This window comes from Papio anubis, chromosome 11, assembly GCF_008728515.1.
Source record: "Papio anubis isolate 15944 chromosome 11, Panubis1.0, whole genome shotgun sequence".
Taxonomy (NCBI): domain Eukaryota; kingdom Metazoa; phylum Chordata; class Mammalia; order Primates; family Cercopithecidae; genus Papio; species Papio anubis.
In genome coordinates this window covers 6239852-6261057 of record NC_044986.1, presented here as the reverse complement: position 1 = coordinate 6261057, position 21206 = coordinate 6239852, and the positions used below count along the sequence as shown (strand labels likewise).

The window sequence follows — 21206 nt, the reverse complement described above, 5'->3', positions numbered from 1 at the left end:
ATAATCTCCTGTTTATAATTGTGGGTGTCTAATAACTCATAATTAGTTAATTCTTGGTTGGTGAGTGAGTGTTTCATATTACAATTAGGAAGATAATGCATAAAGCCATTTCTAGTTAAATATATGTGTGTTCTTTACCAGGCGTGGGTTCAAGAGGTCTGTAGTTACCACGTTATAATAATCTCTGACCTTATTTTTATTAAGCAAAGACGTCTGGTTCAAAGACCCTCTCTCACCAGCAGGCGGTTCTCATTCAATCTAAGCATGTTGAAAAAAGGCCCTTTCCCTAGATGAGCCTGGGAGCAATACTGGGGTTGTGGCTGTCCTCAGGGTGTCTGAGCGCTTCTTTGGTAGTCTGCAGGGGAAAATACCAATACTGGTAATGCCGCATTCAGGTGCAGTATTCTGTCCAACAAGGCACGATTGCCTGCCTGGAAACAGGAGGCTGAGATAACACTATTGATTGTTTCCTGTGTCGCTTGTCAAGGGGAACACAACACAAGGGAATGTCTGCACAAAATGTGTTTTGCTCTACCTTTCTAACAGGTTTGCGTGAGGGGATGGAGCTCAAAGTTCACAGGATGTCCTATGCAGAGTAGGTCCTCCCCTAGGGATGCTCCTGCTGCCCTCACTCCACCTGTCTGCCACCCACCAAGGCACAGAGACCCCAGCAAATGTGAGGAAGAGGGTGGGGATTGGTTGATGGGCAGAGCTGGCTCTGTGAAAGGGGGTTAATCTGAGGCATCTTACCTCCTGAAGACTTGGGTGGTGGGAGGGAGATGTTTCTGGAGCCCGGGGCAGCTACTGTGGCATTGAGACCACCTTAGCTTGGGTTGGGATGGAAGACTGGAAATCTTGCCTTTATTCCTGTCTTGTTCATTGTCCTCTGATCGAATCTCTGCATTTTAGCCGGTTGTCTTCCCAAAGCTGGATTCTCACCTCTTCCTCTCAATCCCTGGCCTCTGTAATAATGAAACCTTGGGTCTGGAATTTGGAGGGGAAGAAAGGGAGGTTAAGAATCCTTATCCTTTTGCTTTCTTTATTATGTGACTTCCTGGATCTTTTCGTACAACGGTAAGCAGGCTTTTGTGAACTAGTATATATTAAAAACCACATCAATGCCAACTAAACAAATTATATCCACCAGATACTTTTGAGCCCGCTGGTGTGTGCTAGGCAATATTCTAGGCATGGAGCTCTATCAGTGGGCAGGGGGTACAGGTGGCGGTAATATACAGCTGACCTTATTTTCTCATCAGGGCGAAGAGACAGTAGAGAATTGCATTATCCATCAGTTAGTGATAAAACAACAAATACTCATTGCTGTTTATTATCCCTATCATCTTATTTAAGAAAGGAACTCTTGGCCGGGCACGGTGGCTCATGCTTGCAATCCCAGCACTTTGGGAGGCCGAGGCAGGTGGATCACGACGTCAGGAGATTGAGACCATCCTGGCTAACATAGTGAAACCCCGTCTCTACTGAAAATACAAAAATTAGCCAGGCATGGTGGCGGGCGTCTGTAGTCCCAGCTACTGGGGAGACTGAGGCAGGAGAATTGCTTGAACCCAGGAGGCGGAGATTGCAGTGAGCCGAGGTTGCACCACTGTACTCCAGCCTGGCAACAGAGTGAGATCCTGTCTCAAATAAAAGAAAAAAAAAAAAAAGAAAAAGAAAGGAACTCTGCCTTCTTAGAGCAGGAGGGACCTGGGCTCTTCATAGAGAACAGATCTAAATTATATAAGTCATTATTATTTTTTCCCCATTTTTCTTATTGTGTCACAGTTCAGTTGTGGGACATTGTGGATCACTCCAGGCTGCACACAGGCATTTGGAAGGCATGACTTCTTTCTGGGTACTATGCCTTTTTAGAGCCTTTGGTGATTTTATTCATACTTGCTTTCATTCAACAAATGTTTTCCAGCACCAACTGAAGGCCAAATGCTGTGGGAAGTGCTGGAAAGGTATTAGAGCCTCAGCTCTTCAGGAGTTCCTGAGTCAGTGCAGAGATGCAAGAGGGATTCAGTGAGGGAGACACAGCCCTCCCGCCCCTTACAGTCCTGGGCTGTGCTGCAGTTGGATGAAACTGCTATGCAGGTCTTAGGAACCAGCCCTGGAAACCCCGCCTCCCACTCCCCACCTCCCATCCCCCCCACCCCTGGTGCAGGAAGGGAACTTGGTCTTCGTCATGTGACCACCCACTTATGTAGACTTCCTACATTTGCCCCCAAATTAGTCCTCAGAAGTTGAGTAACCTTCTCTTTGAGTCCTTATACGATTTTTATCTGAAATGAAAAAACACATTTGCTTGAAACCTCCATGCTAGCTTGGAATGATTTTAGAAGTTACCTGGCAGAATGAATACAAAAGAAGCAAAGAAATTTAACATGTACTTGGCATTTTCTTGTTGGCATGAACATAATTGTTGGATGTCACTATAAATAAACCTTTTGGTACTTTAAAAATAGAACAGTTGGCTACATTGCAGAGATCATGAAAGATCATGAATATGTACATAACAGATAATTTTTAAGAAAACAACTGCTAATATTATTTAAATGGGTGCTTGTGGCTTGGGAAAAAATTTCCTGTGGTTCATAAAAAGTGCCATGTCTTAAGCACTTCAGATTGACGTAAAATGATGACAGAAATGGGTTTTGGTGATGATGAAGACACTCATGTCAGAGGGACGTGTAAAAAGTTAATATAAAATAGTTTTATGAAATGGAGAGTGGACAAAACTGCTTTAAGTTAATATTCCTGTCCATGAACATTAGATAGGAATGCATAGTTAAATTAATAACATGTTTTAGTAGACACTTGGCTTCTATCTGTATCTGTTAAAGGATAAATTCTTGAGGTGGCCCAAACTCGACGTTTTCTCATGGTAATGCAATTCTTATTTCATCCAGAGTCACCTCACTCACAGGGACACAAAGCATTTCTGTAGAGCTGAATTGGTAGAAGAGGGGTTCATGGGCTACATAAGCCTCCAGAAGGCCAAGGGATGTGGTCAGGCTGGTAGAGGAAAAAGCACTCTGCAGCTTGTGCTTAGAGCACCAGGTTCATTAAATATCTAAATGGGCATTTTTCTAACGAGTGACTTTCTTCGTGATACGTGAGTGCTAGATTCAAACTACGCTTGGCAAAGTCATGTGAGTTTTCAGGAGATGGGCTTACCGTTTTTCACGCGGTAGAGGAAGCCTCAGCTTCTCCAGTGGGTGCTGAGACGTTCTGTGATGTTTAGAGAATCCAGTTAGATGGATCATTGTTTTATGACTTTGAACCTAGTGTTGACCGAGTCACGGAAACTCATGCCGAGCTGAGACTGTGACGCTAACGGGGGCAGGGGAGTGGAGCGGAGGAGTGCTGCTTTGTGGGCCTGTCTTGGGGAGAATATTGAGCAGAGTGTTGGTCGCTGGAGCCTTTAGGGTGGATTGTGGTGCTGTGAGTCCTTCTGGGAAACAGTCAGTGGCTAACCTGGGGTGGGCAAGGGAGACTCCTTCAAGTTAGACCACAGACTCCATTCTCAAGAAACACCCCCCACTCTTGCTCCGGTGTCTCTGTGAGGTTTGGGGTAGTAGCCCAGCCTTGGTGAGGTTACTCTGATGAAATATAAGTAGCGCTGTAGAACTAGGAAATGGCATCATTTAGGACCATTGACCTAAAGTAGAACCAAAATAATTTGGTATTAATTGGTCACTAAATAGATAATGAAGCTTTGGCTACAAATACACGTCTTGGAAATAATGCGGGCTCCCACCCTGAGCTTCCCTCGTCCTAGCTTTATTTTTATACACAATTGTATTGATCAAATTCTAGCCCTTCCCAGCTCCACAGCCGAATTATTTAATTTTCTCTGATGATCATCTCAGTTCATTTTCCAATAAATGTAATTATTTTCTTGCCATCACTTTCGTATTTAGTTGTGAAGTTTTCTCCGATTTGTTCTAAATCATCTTTTACAAATGCAAAGTGAAAGGCGGCAGGGTTTTCTCTTCTCATGGTGGCGATTATAAATGTAATTTTATTTAACTTGATAACCAGTTAGCTGCCACCAAGGGTCTCATGTTTTCTTTATCATACGTCTGGGCACACTGTGAAATCATCAAATACCAAACCTTTTGTAAATTGGATGTGCATGCTTTTGTCCTTTTCACTTATTGTTGTACTGTTTACCGTCATCTTCTGTGACATTTTCTCTTGCCTTCAGTCAATTTTGGAAGCAGGCACATTCTTCTTCTGCAGCAAAACACCATTTTTTTCTTGACTGTAAACAGAGATGTCATTCCTGTGCTTGTGTTAAATATACTCATTAGAAATTATTAAAAACTGTCCAGCTGACTAGTGGTTATGTGCATGGTAGATACCTCCACTGTATTTGTTTCGTTTGTCCTGGGTATATGTCTCTGAACTCTTGTTTTTATTGAAATTAATCTCTTGTTTCCATTACTGTCTCTGAAGATAACAATGATTATGGTGCTTTTTAAGTAACTCACAATGTGTTTAAACTGTGTGTTGGAAAGAGAATGTGAAAGGTATATTGTATTTATTTTAATGTTACCCCACAAAATGAACTGGAAGCCGGGTTTTGGGAGGAGTCCATTTGAATGCATTTATGCTGACCTTTTCATGATTTTCACGTTTAACTGTGTTGCACTTCAGTCACCCAGCCTGAAAGGGACTTAGAATCCCATGGTTGCCAGTTGGTCTATGACTGTGCCTTCCTCAGTGGTCAAAACTGAAAGAGAAAGAGAGAAAGGAAAAGCCCTGCATTTGGAAGGTTATGTCCAGAGGAGTTCAACACTCCTCAGAGTCTAAGGGGCTTCCTGATGATATGGCCCCACTACTGCAGATAAATGCCCCCAACCTCCATGCTTAGTTTAGTGCACCGGGGGTCTGGAACCCTCTCTCCCTAATGCACAATGCTTAGTTTAGTGCACCAGGGGTCTGGAACCCTCTCTCCCTAACACACAAGACCGTCCATAGCTGGGTCGTCCTCCACAGACTTCACCTCAGCCGTGCTGCAGTCACCAACACTTAACCTCCAGACTCCTGAGGAAGCTAGGCGGCTCCCTTGTGTCACCTTGGCTCTGCCATCCTGTTCCCTGCCCATACACATGGAGCCCTGGACACGGTGGCCCACACTGCCCTCGATGGAGTGCCTTGTCCTTGGGCCTCTCCCGTGACTCAGCTCTGTTCCTGTTGGCCTTCTTGTCTCTGGTCAGCCTCTTTCGGTCTCTCCCGTGGACTTTGCTTCTTGCCCCTGTTCTCTGTGTGTTTTTTGATGCCCTTTCCAGTGGCCACTCCCTGGAGGCCCCCACATCCTGGAGTCAGGCCCCCTACCCCTCGGGCCTCTTGTGCCTCCTCCACCTGGCCCCCTCCTCTTTTCTCCCTTGGCTTCTCCTGTGTACCCACTTTGTTTCCTTCCGTTCTGCTGTTCACTCCAGACTCAGTCTCCACTCCCAGTGACTTACTGCTTCCTTCTCCTGGGGACCTTAGGAAAATGGAGGATTCGGACCCGGACGCCTAAGATAATAGGAAAGAGCCTCCCTCGCCCAGGAGAGGGGGCTGCCCCTGCCCAATGCCCCTGGCCAAGTCCGGGCTTCAGGCTGGCTCTGCCTTTCCAGGCCATGGGTAATGTTTGAATGAGGCCCTGGGCAGGGAGTGGAAGTGGAGTGAGCCCTCGAGTCCCTGGTTGTGGATGCTCTCGTCTCTAGGAGAGATGCTGCCGAGTGCTGGCGTGTGGAGACCGTGCCGTTTAGTCTTCCCCAACCAGCTTTTCCTTTGGAGGAGAAAAGATTGTTTGACCTGTGGCAGTACTTTTAATTCCGTAACCGTAAGCTTTTCTTTCTCTTTTTTGGTGGCATTTATAAAAATTCCCCGTCCCACATATCTGACTACATTTTAAAAACATTTATTAGTTTAGATGCTCATGTTTAAATCCCATCATGTAAAATGTTTGCTGAGACACAGCTAGAGGATTGTTGAAAACAACTGTAGAGAAGCAGGAGCTTGTTTAAGGGGTGGGAGGTGCGGGCGGCAGTTCTGGACAGTGACTGCTGTTTGGGACACTGGGATGGTTCTCCCTTCTGGCTTCCTGGGGTTGTTTTCCTGGGTAGGTTATATTAAACCTTGCCTAATGAAGGCACTGGCGTTGATAGTGGCTTGCATTAGACAAGACATGGCTGTTCCCGGGTACCAGGCAGTGACACCGGAACTCATTAAGAAGGTGACTAATTTCGGGGCCGTGTTAACATAGACTGAGGCTCCATTATGGTTCCCAGGTGTTTGTCGGTCGCTGCTGGAGACCATCGTGTGGATCAGTCACATGGTCTGCTGCAGTGTGAGTGACAGATGGTGACTCGCTGTCAGTACACAAGGGCACCCGGTGACTATTCCAAGAAGTGTCATTTTCCAGTGGAGAATGGGACTTTTTTTTTTCCTATTAATAATTTATTTCTTAATTGTGGTAAAATACATGTAACAAAGTTAATCCTTTTAACCATCTTAACATGAACAATTCAGTGGCATAGGGTACATTTACAGTACATCACCACTAGGTAGTTCTAAATCATTTCCATCACCCCAAAAGGAAACCCCACAACCGTTACAGTCACTCTCTCTTTCCCCTTCACACTCTGACAACCACAACTCTTTTTTCTGTCTCTATGATTAGCTTCTACTGCGTATTTCATATAAATGACATTATACAGTATGTGGCTTTTTTTGGTATATGGCTTCTTTTACTGAGGATATTCTCAGGCTTCATCCGTGTGTTGGCACCCCATTCCTGTTCATGGCTCAGTAGTATTCCATTGTATGGACAGACCACAGGTGTTTATCCATTTATCTCCTGATGCACACCTGGCTTACTTCACCTTTTGGCTGTAGTGGATAGAGCTGCTGTGAGCATTCCTGTACGGGCTTCTGTTTGAATTGTTTTTAATTCTTTTGGGTGTACATCGAGGAGTGAAACTGCTGGGTCTGTTTCTGTTGATTGAAGAAAGGATATTCTTTTTATTGCTCTATCTATATGGACCTCTCCTGCATTACTTCAGTGAGTTGTGAAGGTTGGTCTGGATCGCTTTGCCGTTTTCCTTTTTGAATTGTGCCTTTGTCTGTAGGTTGAACACAGGCGCTGTCTTTCACGTTTTCAGATCTCTAAGATCTTAACTGGGGGTCAAGGTCCAAGGAATCAAAGCTTAGGCTGTGTTTGCTCCTGAGCAGGAGACAGCGTTATTTAGAGGGAGGGAGAAGGGGAATGCTTGAGGTCAGAATCACAGGACAGCATATCCGTGTTGAGATTTCAGAAATCACCATAGCTCTGTGCCGCTTCCTAGAGAACAACATGTCAAAATACAGCATTCCTAATTGAAGGAAGCAAAATCAGCTGACTAAGTCGTAAGACCTAGGATGGCGAAGAGTCTCAGAATGACCAAAAACACACTGACTCTGTTCTCAGGGAAGCTCCTGAGCCCCGACCGCATGCTCCATAGACCCCTGCCCTGTGGGGTCCATTCACGCTCACAGGGTTCATCCTCTGGGAGAAAGCATGACAGGGTGATATGAGGGAACCCAAGGGCCGGGATGAATTTCAGGATAAAAAGAGCTGACTGAGGGATGCTGGCATGGTACATCATCTAGATTTGCACTGCCCTATTGAAATTCAAATAAAATACAGCTAAATGTTCATTCCTCAGTCACCCTACCTGTATTTCAAGTGCCTGATGGACGTGTGCCCAGCGGTGACTGTACTGGCCAGAGCTGCTGTAGAATAGTCCCATTGTTGTGGAAAGTTCTGCTGGTTAAGTCTGGCTGGACTGTAGACACAGGAGTGGCCACAGCAGTAGTGCTGGGAGCTGAGAAGGTGCCCAGTGCACGGAGCAGGATGAGCTGGATCGGGGAGGAGAGGTCAGGATTTGATCCTGGAAAGGTATAGTTGTAGTCCTGGCTCTGTCATCCCCCAGCAAGGCGTGTCTCCTGCCACAGGGCCCCAGCCTCCCTGTGTGCCCACCACAGGCCTGGCACCGGCCGCCCTCTGTGCCACCCAGGGCAGGAGAGGGTTGTGCCGCACATGCGTCCTGATTGCTTCTCCATGACGAAAAGAGGACAGACACTCGGAGGAAACGTTGAGGAACCTTGACAGAAATCCCATGCTGCTCTGTCATCCAAGTGGCTTTTTGGATTTCTAGGCATTCTTTTTTTTTTGAGGCTGAGGTTCGAGCAGTTCTCCTACTTCAGCCTCCCAAGTAGCTGGGACTACAGGCCCCCACCCACCATACCTGAATAATTTTTTTTGTATTTTTAATAGAGACAGGGTTTCACCATGTTGCCAGGCTAGTCTTGAACTCCTGACTTCAAGTGATCCACCTGCCTCAGTCTTCCAAAGTGCTGGGATTACGGACGTGAGCCACCGTACCCGGCAGATGTTCGTTTTTATCACAATTTACAAAGGTATTGGTCAGAAATAGAATGAAAATGGAAGCAAATCCTAGTCTCCAGGTCATGGGAGAATCCTTGCTTCAAGTGTCTCATGGGGTGAGGTGATGTATTCGTCTCTCAGGGCTGCTGTCACAAACAAAAAAACAAGGGATTTCAAACGACATCATTGTGGTCCCTCATCGTTCTGGAGGCCAGAAGTCCAAGAGGAAGGCGTCACCAGGACCATGCTCTCCCCGAGGCTCTAGAAGGGTGTAGGGCAGACTCCTTCCTGGTCTCTTCCAGCTTCCGGGGCTGCTCACAGTCCTCGGTGTGCTGTGGTTTGTGGACGCACCATGCTCGCGTCTGCCTCTGCCTTCCTGTGGTGTGTGCGGCTGGGCATCCAAATCTCCCTCTCCTTTTTCTTCTTTTTCTTTTCCTTTTTTTTTTGAGACAGTGTCTCACCCTGTCATCCAGGCTAGAGTGCAGTAGTGTGATCTTCGCTCACTGCAACTTCCACCTTCCAGGCTCAAGAAATCCTCCTACCTCAGCCTCTCAAGTAGCTAGGACCACAGGCATCCAGGCTGGAGTGCAGTGGCATGATCTCGGCTTACTGCAGCCTCCACCTTCGGGCTTCAGTAATCGTCCTATCTCAGCCTCCCAAGTAGCTGAGATCACAGGTGCATGCCACTGCGCCCACCTAATTTTTTGTATTTTTGGTAGAGACTGGGTTTTGCTATATTGCCTTGGCTGGTCTTGAACTCCTGAGCTCAAGCCATCCTCGTGCCTCAGGTTTCCAAAGTGCTGGGTTTATAGGTGTGAGCCGTCACACTTAGCCTTGGCCTTTTTTTTTTTTTTTTCCTTATAAAGATACTCATCATTGGATTTAGGACCCACTGTAATTCTGATTTGCGTTTATCTGCAAAGATTCTATTTATAAGTTCATTTGTATTCATAGGCACCAGGATATCCTAGTCCATTTTGTGCTGCTGTAACAAAATACCTGAGACTCAGTAAAATACCTGAGTACTTTATAATGAACAGCAATTTACTGGCTCGCAGTTCTGGGGGCTGGCAAGTCCAAGGTCTAGGTGCTGGCATTAAGGGCCTTCTTGCCTGGTGATCCCATGGCAGAAGGTGAGAGGGTGAGAGAGGATGAAAGGGTGCCAAACTCGCTCTTTTACAATGACCTAATCCTCCCTATGTGGCTGAGTCCTCATGGCCTAATCACATTGCTTCTAAAGTTCCTGCCTCTTTTCCTGCCTGTAGTCCCAGCTACATGGGAGGCTGAGATGGGAGGATAACTTGAGCCCGGGAGGTAGAGGCTGCAGTGAGTTGTGATCATTCCGCAGCCCTCCAGCCTGGGCGACGGAGTGAGAACCTGTCTCAAAAAAACCAAAAAAAGCAAAAAAAACCCCAAAAAACCCCATATGTTAATAACTGTTACAATGTCAATGTCAATTGAATTTCAACTTGAATTTTGGAGGGGACAGACATTAAAATGATAGCACCCGGATTAGGTCTTGAACTTTTTTTGGCAGGGTCACAATTCCATGCACTGCATATGAGAGTGGAAGGGGTGGGCCTGTGGGTGGGGAGCCAGGGGCTTGAGCTCCACTCTGCATTCACTGTTTGCTCTGCCCCAAAGCCTTCCCTTCCCCTGTCCTGCTCTCTCTACCTGTGAGTGTCTGTGCACCCTGGCCATCCTCGATGGCAGTGAGCCTGAGTATTGGTAGGCTGGGCTAGAGCCTGGGACAGCCAGGCAGGTGGAGGGTGACGGAGGGTGGACAGGTGCGCAGTGGACAGACAGAATAGCCTGCGAGATTTTGCCTCATTCCTGCATCTTTCTTCCTCCTTTGTCCTGCACATGCTTCGTCTTACACCCGCTTCTGTTCCTAAAAGGCTCCGTTTTGTCAGATTATTCAGACCATGAAGAAAACACAAGTGTGATATGCTTCATTCTGCACTCACTGTTTGCAAAACCATTTTGCTACAGTTCAGACCCTTAAGATGCTGTGGAACTGGACCATTTTCCTGTCTGTCGACTTCTGAATTTTAAGTGTTTTTCAGAAAGTCTCCATCATTTGGAAGTCGTGCTTTGCCTCCTGGAAGCTGTCTAGACAGGTAACCAATTTTCACCAATTTGGAGGCTATGGAGACCTTTTCTAAGGATCGCTGCCCTCTCCATGAGCTTCTTTAGCTGGGTGACTGTGCTGGTATCAAGTGGAAAAAAAATAAAGAAAGAATAGTTCGGTAGTTTAATTCAAATTTGTTCTTGCCTAGATTACGGTAATGCTTCTATTTGGTGTGACTTAATTCCTGGCAAATGGGTTGTGGGAGGTTAGGGAGAGCATCCTGACTCCAGAGCAGAGAGCAGAAGAGGGTGTTCTTGCTGTCTGTGCTGAGGCTGGCTTAGTCTTTCTTTTTCTCTTGCTTCATACTTTTTGCTTTGTGGCTTCTGCTGCTTACCTAGTCATCTGCAGGGCATCATTGTAGCCCTGTCCTGACACACTGAGTTCTGGTGGCTTCTACTCTGACCCTTCCTGTTCTTTTATAGATTATTCCATCCTTGACCACAGTTTTTTCTGTTCTCCTATGTGCCTAGCTTTGGGGAAGTAAGGATGAGTTAGGTGCAGGCTTTGGTTGCTCATTTGAACAGTGATTCTGACTACGGTTAGAGAAGGGGTATGGGAGAGAAGTGCAGGGGATTTACTTAGCCAAGGCTGAAGGCAGAGAAAATGGTCATTGCTGCATGGCACAGCTATCTGTGGCCAGAGAGGAGCCATGGCCCAGGTCTTGCTGGGCTGACCCAAGGGCCGAGGAATTTTGTGTGCCAGGCATCCATCTGTGACACAACCACATGGGCCAGGAGCTATTTGTGTGTGTGTGTGTGTGTGTGTGTAGGAGCAATTAATGGACAGGATCCAGAGATGCTAAGAGCAGTCCTGCACAGTGAAGACAATATCAATATCCCTCTCCCTGAGAAGCCCAGGAGACCCGTTACTCATCGTATTACATCATGCTTCAAGGAAGGCATAACAAATTGATTTGTGCAGGAACTTTAACTGGATTCATTGAAGAATCTCAGGAAGTTCGTGCTTTTTTCAGTTTGGGCTTTGTGATGGAGCAACACGCAGATACTTGTAGGAACAGTGTCCCTCAGGTGCTAAATTGACATTTGGGATTGAGTGAACCAAAGCATTGGTGGTGGAGATGGGGAATGCTATCTGAAAAACCGGAATCACCTTTAAGGAAGCTGATTACTAAGAGAATTGATTACAAAAAGTATTTTTGGATTTAAAATACATAAGATGTAGGCAGTCCTAATTTAATGATATAAGGAATTGAAGCCATTGTTGCCATCGTCTTTCTTTTTGTTCTGGACTGCTGTCACATACACCATAGAGATGCATCCTTGAATGTCTTCAAAGTTCTCTGGATTTCCTTTCTTCAGCCGCCTCAGCCCGTCACGTCCAGCCGTCCGTCCGTCCTGTTTTATCAAGTCCCGAGAGTGGGTCCAGGGGCACCAATTGGCAGAGCTGGTCTTGGTGCATTTTCCCCTATCCAAGTTTATCTGATTTCCGGAGACTGTTTGGCTCTTCCCCACATCTTCCAAAGACAGAACACTAAGGTGTAAAAGGAGGATTTGTGGACCATATATATTTTAGCTCAAAACCTCCAAGTGGAATCATTTTAATATGAATTTTCTTGAGAAATATGTAAATTAATAATTGCTTCATACATTATTCAAGAAAAACTTATTTTGTATCACCCATAGCTCTTCTAATCTTATATAAAGATATGCTAATGGGTTTAATTAAAATAATTATACTGAATAATGTAGCCTGAACTTTAAAATAGTATCTATTAATCATCATCAGTAATATTTTTAGCCAGAGAGACACTTACAACCTTAAGCTGATACTAGATGGAAAGTGCATTTATTGTTTGAGTTTTCAGTTTGGATTAAGTTGGCATTCTCATGAGATCTGGGACAATTACATTTGCTTAGAGACGAGTATAAAATTTATTTCTGGGCTGGGCGCAGTGGCTCAAGCCTGTAATCCCAGCACTTTGGGAGGCCAAGACGAGCAGATCACGAGGTCAGGAGTTCGAGACCAGCCTGGCCAATGTGGTGAAACCCTGTCTCTACTAAAAATACAAAAATCAGCCGGGCGTGGTGGCACACGTCTGTAATTCTAGCTACTCAGGAGGCTGAGACAGGAGAATTGCTTGAACCTGGGAGGTGGAGGTTGCAGTGAGCCGAGATCGTGCCATTGCACTCCAGCCTGGGCAACAGAGTGAGACTCCGTCTCAGAAAGGAGAAAAAAAAAATTTTATTTCTTTAACCTGAAGTAGTTCAGCAATTAGAAAACTTTTAGCATCATCTGCCCTTTCCTGTTTCTTCTTTTTCCTCTGAAGCTTTGGTTGCAGTGTGTTCTTGTCTGTCTGGTTCAGTTGTGATCTGACTTTCCCTCCCAAGAGTTGTGATTGCTGAATACGATGAGTTCCTGATTGCCTGGATATTCAGAGGTGAACCGAACCTTAAGAGGGACACTCGGCAGCCCGCCTGTCTTAATATAAACAGAAATAGCTTTGCCACTGGCTGGATTTCTCTCTAATTTTGTTTGTGTTATCTTTCTGTGGCTTGCTGGCTTTCCGTCAGTGCTCAGTGAATGGTTGGGGGCCCTTATGCATTTGGTGGTCATTTCAGTTTCTCCTTAAGCCTCTCTCATGCCTGAGTGTGTATGGGACCCAGGTACGTGTTCTTGGTGTGTCACTGGCTCCTGTCCACGTGTTGATTGGTCCGAGGACTAAATGCAGGTAGAATCAGACCGTCCCCGCTCAGGTGGATAGACGAAAGCTTTACCAAGTCGATAGAATAACAGAAGCCAGGACTTAAACTGCCATTAAGTTAATCTACCTAAGTTTAAAATCAAATCTGAAGACATTACTTGCCTAAATAGCAAACATTTATTTGGTAAGTTCACTTATAACTTAATGAACAGGCGAGGAATAAAGAAAGCTAAAATCAGTGACTTCATCTGAATTTTGTAGAGAGTACTCTTCTCTGTTCTTGGCTGGGCCAGGCCATAAGGGGGCATTCATACAGTTCCATGGTCCATGGTTCATACCTGTGGGGTCAGGGGGCATAAGTGGGCCTCACTCCAAACTCAGCTCTGTCTTTTGGGGACATCCCACGAACTTTGTCCTCCTTGCCACTTTTTGTTCCTCACCCCCAGTGGATTGATTTGTGATTATCCCGCTGTGCTGCAGGGAACCTTGCAGGTGCCTGGGAGGCCCCGTGGAGCAGATACCTGCTGAGGGACTGGCATCCTGGCCTCTCACCACAGTTCAAAACAGCTTTGCACATTCTGAGCACAGTTTTATTTAAATAAAGATCATCACTGATTTACACGAATAACAAAAGGCAAACAAAAACAGGTAAAATCTTCAGTGTCCTCAGTTTCTATCACCCTGATCTTTTTTGTGATTTGGGAACTGATTCTGCTCAATACTTGCCACAATGTAGATGGCACTTTACAAATGGAAGTTTGAACTGAATGGAGATTCAGGTCTGAGAGATGTGCACGCGGAGGAGGTTTTCCGTGTCAACACCTGCCTGGGTCCACACGCTGTCCTGCCGCCTCTGCTGGTGGTAGCGGTGGCCAAGGTCTGTTGAGCAGGAGCAATGCGTTGAGCATATCACACGCACAGCACATCATTCCATTCTCCCACAGCCCCTGGAGGCAGACCCTGTTGAGCACCACTGTTTTGCCCATGAGAAACCCTGATAGGAAATGGCTGCCTTCCCAAATTCACACAGCAAGTGGTGGAGGAGCCTGGCCAGCGTCCCAGAGCCCTGACTTCATCCACCATGGCGCTGCCTTCCTTTGATGGTGCTGGTTAGGGTCCCCCACATGCGTTCATGAATTTTTATTTTTGGAAGTGTCTTTCTGTAGATAAGATTCCACCCAGCACTGTCTATCCACAGGGCAGGTGTCCCCTGCTTCGTCTGTTGGTTGCTCTGTGTCTTGGCAAGCTATTGAGGCAGGAGCCGTTTCCACTCGAAAGAGACCTGAATTTAGTGAAGCTGCCACACTCCACAGAGGAAACTGAAGGTTTTTCCTGCACGCACGAGCAGAATCCAAAACACTTGAAACTCTGGACAAATAACCAGTATTAGAAATGAATCAAGTTAGGTGTGGCTCTTACAATAGTGGTTAATGGAACCCTCCTGCCAAGGAGAGCCAGAGCCTGTGGTAGGAGGGAATCCAAGTTCCCTTTGCATCTTGTCTTTGTCTCACTAATCCAACTGGATGGGGAAGACAATTTTTTCCCTTAGTTAAGGAGGTGATTTCTGTGGCTGAACGCAGAGAGGAATAATTCTTGAAAATAAAGAGATCACGACTATATATGAAGTTTGCAGTCAGTCTGGGAGTCGACTGCCCAGTGTGCTCTGCGAGGACAGAAGGAGACAAGGCAGACTGAAATAGGCCCTGTCCTTACCTGTGAGGAGCTCATTGTCTATGGGGAATACGGACAAATTGACCTTCCATTGCAGTCCAAATAAGAACGTCTCTAGATGCTGTATTCATCTATTTTGCGTTGCTATAAAGAATACCCAAGCCTGGGTAACTTACAGAGAAAAGAGGTTTATTTTGGCCCCTGGTTCTGCAGGGTGCACAAGAAGCATGGTGCAGTCATCTGCTTCTGGTGAGGGCTTCTGGAAGCTTCTGCTCATGACGAAGGTGAAGGGGGAGCAGGCGTGTCACATGGCAAGAGAGGGAACAAGAGAGAGAGCGGGGAGGCGCCACTGTCTTAAACCGCCAGTTCTCGTGTGAACTAATAGAGCGGGAACTCACTGGTTACTGTGGGGAAGGTACCGAGCTATTCATCAGGTACTGCGGGGAGGGTACCAAGCCATTCATCAGAAACCCTCCCCCGTGACCCAGACACCTCCCACTGTCCCCACCTCCATCACTGGCATTACGCTTCAGCATGAGAGATGGAGAGGACACATGTCCAAACAATGTTGGATTCCTAACCTGGCACCTGTGTGTCCTGGACGAAATGATGTCTAAGCTAAGGACTGAGGGGTACCAGAGCCTAACTGTGTGTTTGGGGTGGACTTGGGTGGGGCGGCAGAGCAGTGACTCCAGAAGAGGGAACAGCATATGCTCGAGCCTCTGAGCTGGCAGAGGGGCCTGGCCCATCTGGGAAACTGGAAGAAGCTCGGCTTGGTGGGAAACAGTCCTGCAGGTACCAAGGATGAGTCTGGGGCCATGGGGCCAGAGCCCACAGCCCTCCATGGGTGCAGAGGAGGTTCTTTATGTCCTACGAGCAGGGGACGTTGCCACAGTATCTAAATTCCATTTGCATTTTCAGAAGGCTGCTCTGGCGGCCAGTGAGGAGTGTCCTTGAGGAGTCAGCGTGGAGGCAGGGAGGGTGGGTGGGACACTGTGGCAGCAAAGCCAATGGGAGGCAGTAGTGGTGCAGCCCAGGTGCTGTTTGTCCCGGGGGTAGTTAACAGCCTGAACCAAGGCCTCTGTCGCTGTCTAGAAGGGGGCTGTGAGGAAGAGAGAATGCCTGGTATGATGCCCAGGCCTGTGGCATGCAGCTGGGGCTAGGTGGTGCAGTGCCTGGCACTGGAATCCCTAGGGAAGGCGAAGCAGCTGTGGCTTCCACCAAGGCAGGGGGAGTTTGCAATGTCTAGGGTCAGCAAGGGTGGAGCCCGGTGGGTGTAGGCTGTGGGTGTTGGGCTCAGGAGGAAGGAGAGCCCTGGAGATGGATCAGAATTGGGAGTCATTGGCATGGCAGGAGGTGAGGTCCCTTGGGGGATATGTAGAGGGACCCCGAGGAACCCACAGGCAAGGGGCTGGGGGAGCGGGGCCCCACACAGGGAGCTGGAAGGAGGGTGGAGAGGAGGGCGGCCACCCTGGGAGCGAGGGCCACGAGTGCCCCGCAGGTGAGGTGGCCAAAGTGTCATCAGAAAGGCCACTTGAGAACAGCCTGAAGTCGTTGTGGCGTTGGCAGGAACAGAACTGTGGTGCGGGCCAGAGTCAGGCTGCAGTGGGAGTGAGGAGGGGTCGTGCGGGAAGTGGATGCGGGGCCCGGCCCACAGTGTGGGGAATTGTCTGATGGAGTGGAAGATCGCAGGGCCTGGGGCTGCTTTTCTGGGTGAGAGGCTGGCGTGGGCTTCATTATAGAAAGCAGGAGCCAGAGGGGTGAGAACTGAAGGCTCTGAGGAGAGAGAGAGAGAGGACAAAGGGCAGGAGGGCCCTGAGCAGACAGCAGGGAAAGAGGTTGAAGCCCCACAGAGCAGGCGGGTGCCCCGAAAACCCAAGGCAGGGGCAGAGGCTGGGAGCTGGAGTCTAGTGTTTGGTTTGGGTGGTTGGAAGCTTAGCGAGTTCCTTTCTTGTGGTGGCTTTTGTTTTTCTCTGTAGGAGGTGGTGACATGAGACAGGAGGGGTGGGGGCCAGGCTTGAGGAGAGCAAAGAAAGACTGAGTCAGCCATGGAGGGAGAGTGGAGAAGGAGAGGAAACCCAGCCCTTCAGGAGAACAGGTGGACCCACAGTATAAGACGCGCTTCTCCCCATGTTTCTTCTGTATTCCGTTCTCTCTGTCCTGACTTTTGTTCCATCACCTAGGACTGATAGCAGATGTGGGTTCCTCCCAGTTCTTGCTAAACCTCGTTTACCGAGAGACACAAAATCATCTTGGTCAGTTAAGCAGAATTCTGAGTTAAACCAACATTTTGGGATCACTGGCATTCCATGTCCCCACCTCAGGGGGCACGACCCCTTCTCTGGGGGTGTCATTGTGACATTTTTGATTCTAGGAGCTCGGGAAGACCCCGGCAGGGAAGCCTTTGGGAGCCCTCGCCCTGCCTGGTGCTCTGCCGGTCCTGATTCATGCAGCATGCGGTGGTCCGAGGGGAGCCAGCGGCAGGTGGACCATAAAGGCCTGTCTTGTTTGTGGCCAGTTCACCCTGGTGAAACGGTATTTATAAACTTGCTACAGGCAGTTGATGCTTTGCTGGGCACAGTATAAAATGCATGAAGCCAATTCGTGCCTCACCCTCTGGGTGTTCGCAAGTGACAAGAGAGACCGGGAGACTGAGCAATCAGCCTGTGCGAACGCTGGCTATTAAATGTCACAATAAATGTTTTCTGTTTTTTTCCCCAAGCAACACTGAGGTAGTGGAAGCAGAACTTTTGAAATCAGAATGAAATTATTACTATTTAATGCTCTTTTGACAAGTTGCATCCCAAAGCAGATGGTTGGGATCTGGTTGGCATTGAAGGACAGGGTGAACGCTGAGGTGAACAACAGCATGGATCGCATGGATCGTTCTGGAGTGGAGATGTATGGGGCAAAAGTTGCTTTATCCTCTACTATATTTTTGGTGAAGGTGAAGCGTGGTGGTTTTGCAAAATTAGCTTTGGGGCTGCACAGACCAACCCCAAATCCCAGCAGTGCCAGTCTGGGCCAAAGACTTCAGTTTTGCGTATCTCCACCATCTCCTCCGTGAAAGGGGATAGTAATAGGCCTCCTTCATCAGGTTGCCATGGGGATTAATGTGTCCACAGAGCCCGGCACCTGGAAACTTGTCTGGCAGGTGCAGAATACTCACATTAGAGATGAGGCAACTTGAACTCACCTGAAATGACTTGACCTGCGCCCCAGAGTTGAGACACCAGCCCGCCATTCTTTCAGGCATTTCCCATCCCAGGTAACTATGGAAATATGCCCAGGGAATATATTCTTAGTCACTTACAAAATTAAAGTATAGGCTGGGCACGGTGGCTCACACTTGTAATCTCAGCACCTTGGGAGGCCGAGGTGGGTGGATTACTTGAGGTCAGGAGTTTGAGACCAGCCTGGCCATCATGGTGAAACCCCATCTCTACTAAAAATACAAAAATGAGCCAGGTGTGGTGGTGGGCACCTGTAGTCCCAGCTACTCGGGAGGCTGAGGCAGAAGAATGACATGAACCTGGTGAGTGGAGGTTTCAGTGAGCCAAGATTGTGCCACTGCACTCCAGCCCAGGCGAAAGAGTGAAACTCTGTCTCAAAAAAAAAAAAAAAAGGTATAATTTACATACAATAAAATTTACTCTTTTTTACTGGACAGCTGTGCCAGCTTTGACAAAGGCATAATGCAGTCATCCCATGGGAGGGCCCCTGAGCCCCCTGCATTCCCCTGTCCCCTTCCCCACCAGCCACTGACATGCTCTCCGTTCCTATAGCTGTGCCTTTTCCAGAATGTTATGAAAATTGAGTCATACGGGCTGCAGCCTCTTGCGTATGTCTTGTTTTATTTATCACTGTGTTGTTCAGGTGCATCTGTGTTGTAGGTAACAGTGGTTGGTGCTTCTGTGTTACTGTGTCGAGTTCCGTTGTATGGATTCCTCTTGAGGGGACATTCGGGTTGTTTCTAGTGTTTGGGGATTACAGATAAAGCTGCTAGAGACATCCACCTAAGGGTTTTGTAACTGTAACAGGTTCACTGTCCCATGTGCATGCCAAGTCAATGTGCTGCGGCTCTGGGTTGCAGCAGAGTAAGAGTTTTAGTCATAGAACCACCAAAACAGGAGGAGGAAACCTCAGATTGTCTGCTGGAGGAGTTTGGGGCTAGGTATTGTTAAGTGTTTTTGGAGCAGGCCTAAGTGGGTTGAAGAGCGTGGGGTGAAGGGACAGGGAGATGAAGAAACTGCATTGCAGTGCTGATTCCTTTCCTCTGTGGAGGGTTTTCAAACCAGTTGGCACCAGCCGTTTCCCTGGGATTCAGGATCTGAGAAACACCTTAAGCAATTCTTCAACAAAAGACTTATGATCCTAATATCGGAAATCCTATTTGCAGGAACGTTGAGGATGCAGATGACCAGTATGTAGTGCTGCGTGACTTGGGATTACGAGGAAGTGGGCCGAAGGGCAACCTGTTCCGGGCTTAATTATCACTGTATGGCTGTCCAGAGTTCTTGTTAACCTTATGAGGATGCCTTCAGTTTTTGTGAATGTAGATTTTCACTTCATTTGAGGAGGTAGCTAGGAGTAAAGTGGCTGGGTGCTACGGATTATGAATGTTTACCTGTGAGAGACTACTGAACTGTTCTAAAGTTGCTGAACTATTTTTGCATTCAGACTAGCAGTGTTATACAAAGAGCACGTTACACGAAGAGTAGGAATTTTGTTTTGTTTTCATGATTCTTAGAGATGTTACTTGTATCTTATCGTCATTTTAATTTGCAGTTCCCTGATGAGTAATGGTGCTGAGCGTCTTTTCAAGTACTTATTTGCCATCTATCTTCTTTGGAGAATTGTCTCTTCATCTCTTTTGCCCATTTTGCGGGGAGGGGAAGATTGTTTTCTCATGATTGAGTTTTAAGGGTTCTTTGTGTATTCTTGGTACTAATCTTTAGCAGATTTATGATCTCCAGTCATTTTCTCCCTGTGTAGTTCTTTTGTTATCTCAGTAGTACCTTTCAAAGAGCAGAAATTCTTTATTTTGATGAAGTCCAATTTATCAGTTTTTTCTTTTACACATTGTGCTATTTGTATCATATCTAAGAAATCTTTGCTTAGCCCAAACTCACATGTATTTTCTTCCGAAAGTTTTATAGTTTTTGAAGTTCTACATTTAAGATCTTTGATCTATTTAAAGTTGAGTTTTGTGCAGTGTGAGAGAGTAGGGCATGAAGTTTATTTATTTGCCCGTGGTACTGTGTACCTTTGTTACAAATCCATCAACGTCTGTATATGTTCAGGGGAATACTTTTCAAATGAGTTTCTGCCTACTTGCTTTTGGAGAACAATTGTAAAAATTGTTTCTGTAATCGTGTAGTATTTTCCAGTGTTCAAAGTGTTACCCTATTCATTTTCCAATTTGATTTTGAGCTTTAATGCAACCCCTTGAAGTATCTGGCGTGAATGTTATTTTCCCCTCTTACTTAAAGACACAGGTAGAAGGTGGCAGAGCCAGAGTCAGATCACTTAAAATCTAGCAACTTTTCCCAACAGAAGAGAGCAGAGGGACTCAGTCTCTGACTTTCCCCCAACTGAATTTAATTCTAGCTTAGTTCAGTACTAGCTTTATGAACAGGGACAAAGTAATGAATGTCTCCATTGTCGGTTTTTTCTCCTTCCTACTCAGCTACCTTATAATAGGAGGTGATGTGATTTGGCTGTGTCCCCACCCAAATCTCATCTTGAACTGTAGCTCCCATAATCCCCCTGTGTTGTGGGAGGGGCCTTGTAGGAGGTAATTGAATCATGAGCACAGGTTTTCCCTGTGCTATTCTGATGATGGTGAATACGCCTCCTGAGATCTGATGGTTTTATAAGGCACAATTCACCTGCACACACTCTGTTGTCTGCTGCCATGTAAGTTGTGCTTTTGCTCCTCCTTCACCTTCCACCATGATTAAGAGGCCTTCCCAGCCATGTGGAACTGTGAGTCCATTAAACCGCTTTCCTTTATAAATTACCCAGTCTCAAGTATTTCTTCATAGTAGGATGAAAATGGACTAATACAGGAGGTCTGTAAGAATTAAAGATCAAATATACACGGGTCCTAGCACAGTGTGTAGCATGACAGGATCTATCATGAATATCATTACTCTGTTTTTTGAGGGTGTTTGTTTTCTAGAAGATACATTACTGAAGAACAAAATGATTCATAATTAAAGTATATGCAGATATACAGGAAAATATTTTTGGATTGGAACAAAGACAGTTGACTTTAATCATTGAATGTAGAAGAGTTGAAGTGAATTTAATGG

General features: G+C 46.7%; 1 protein-coding gene across 4 annotated transcripts in view; it reads left to right on the top strand.

The window, feature by feature from the left end:
- DOCK1 (dedicator of cytokinesis 1) overlaps window positions 1–21206 on the top strand; it is a 542700-nt gene that overhangs the window by 176626 nt on the left and 344868 nt on the right. The window lies entirely within an intron of this gene.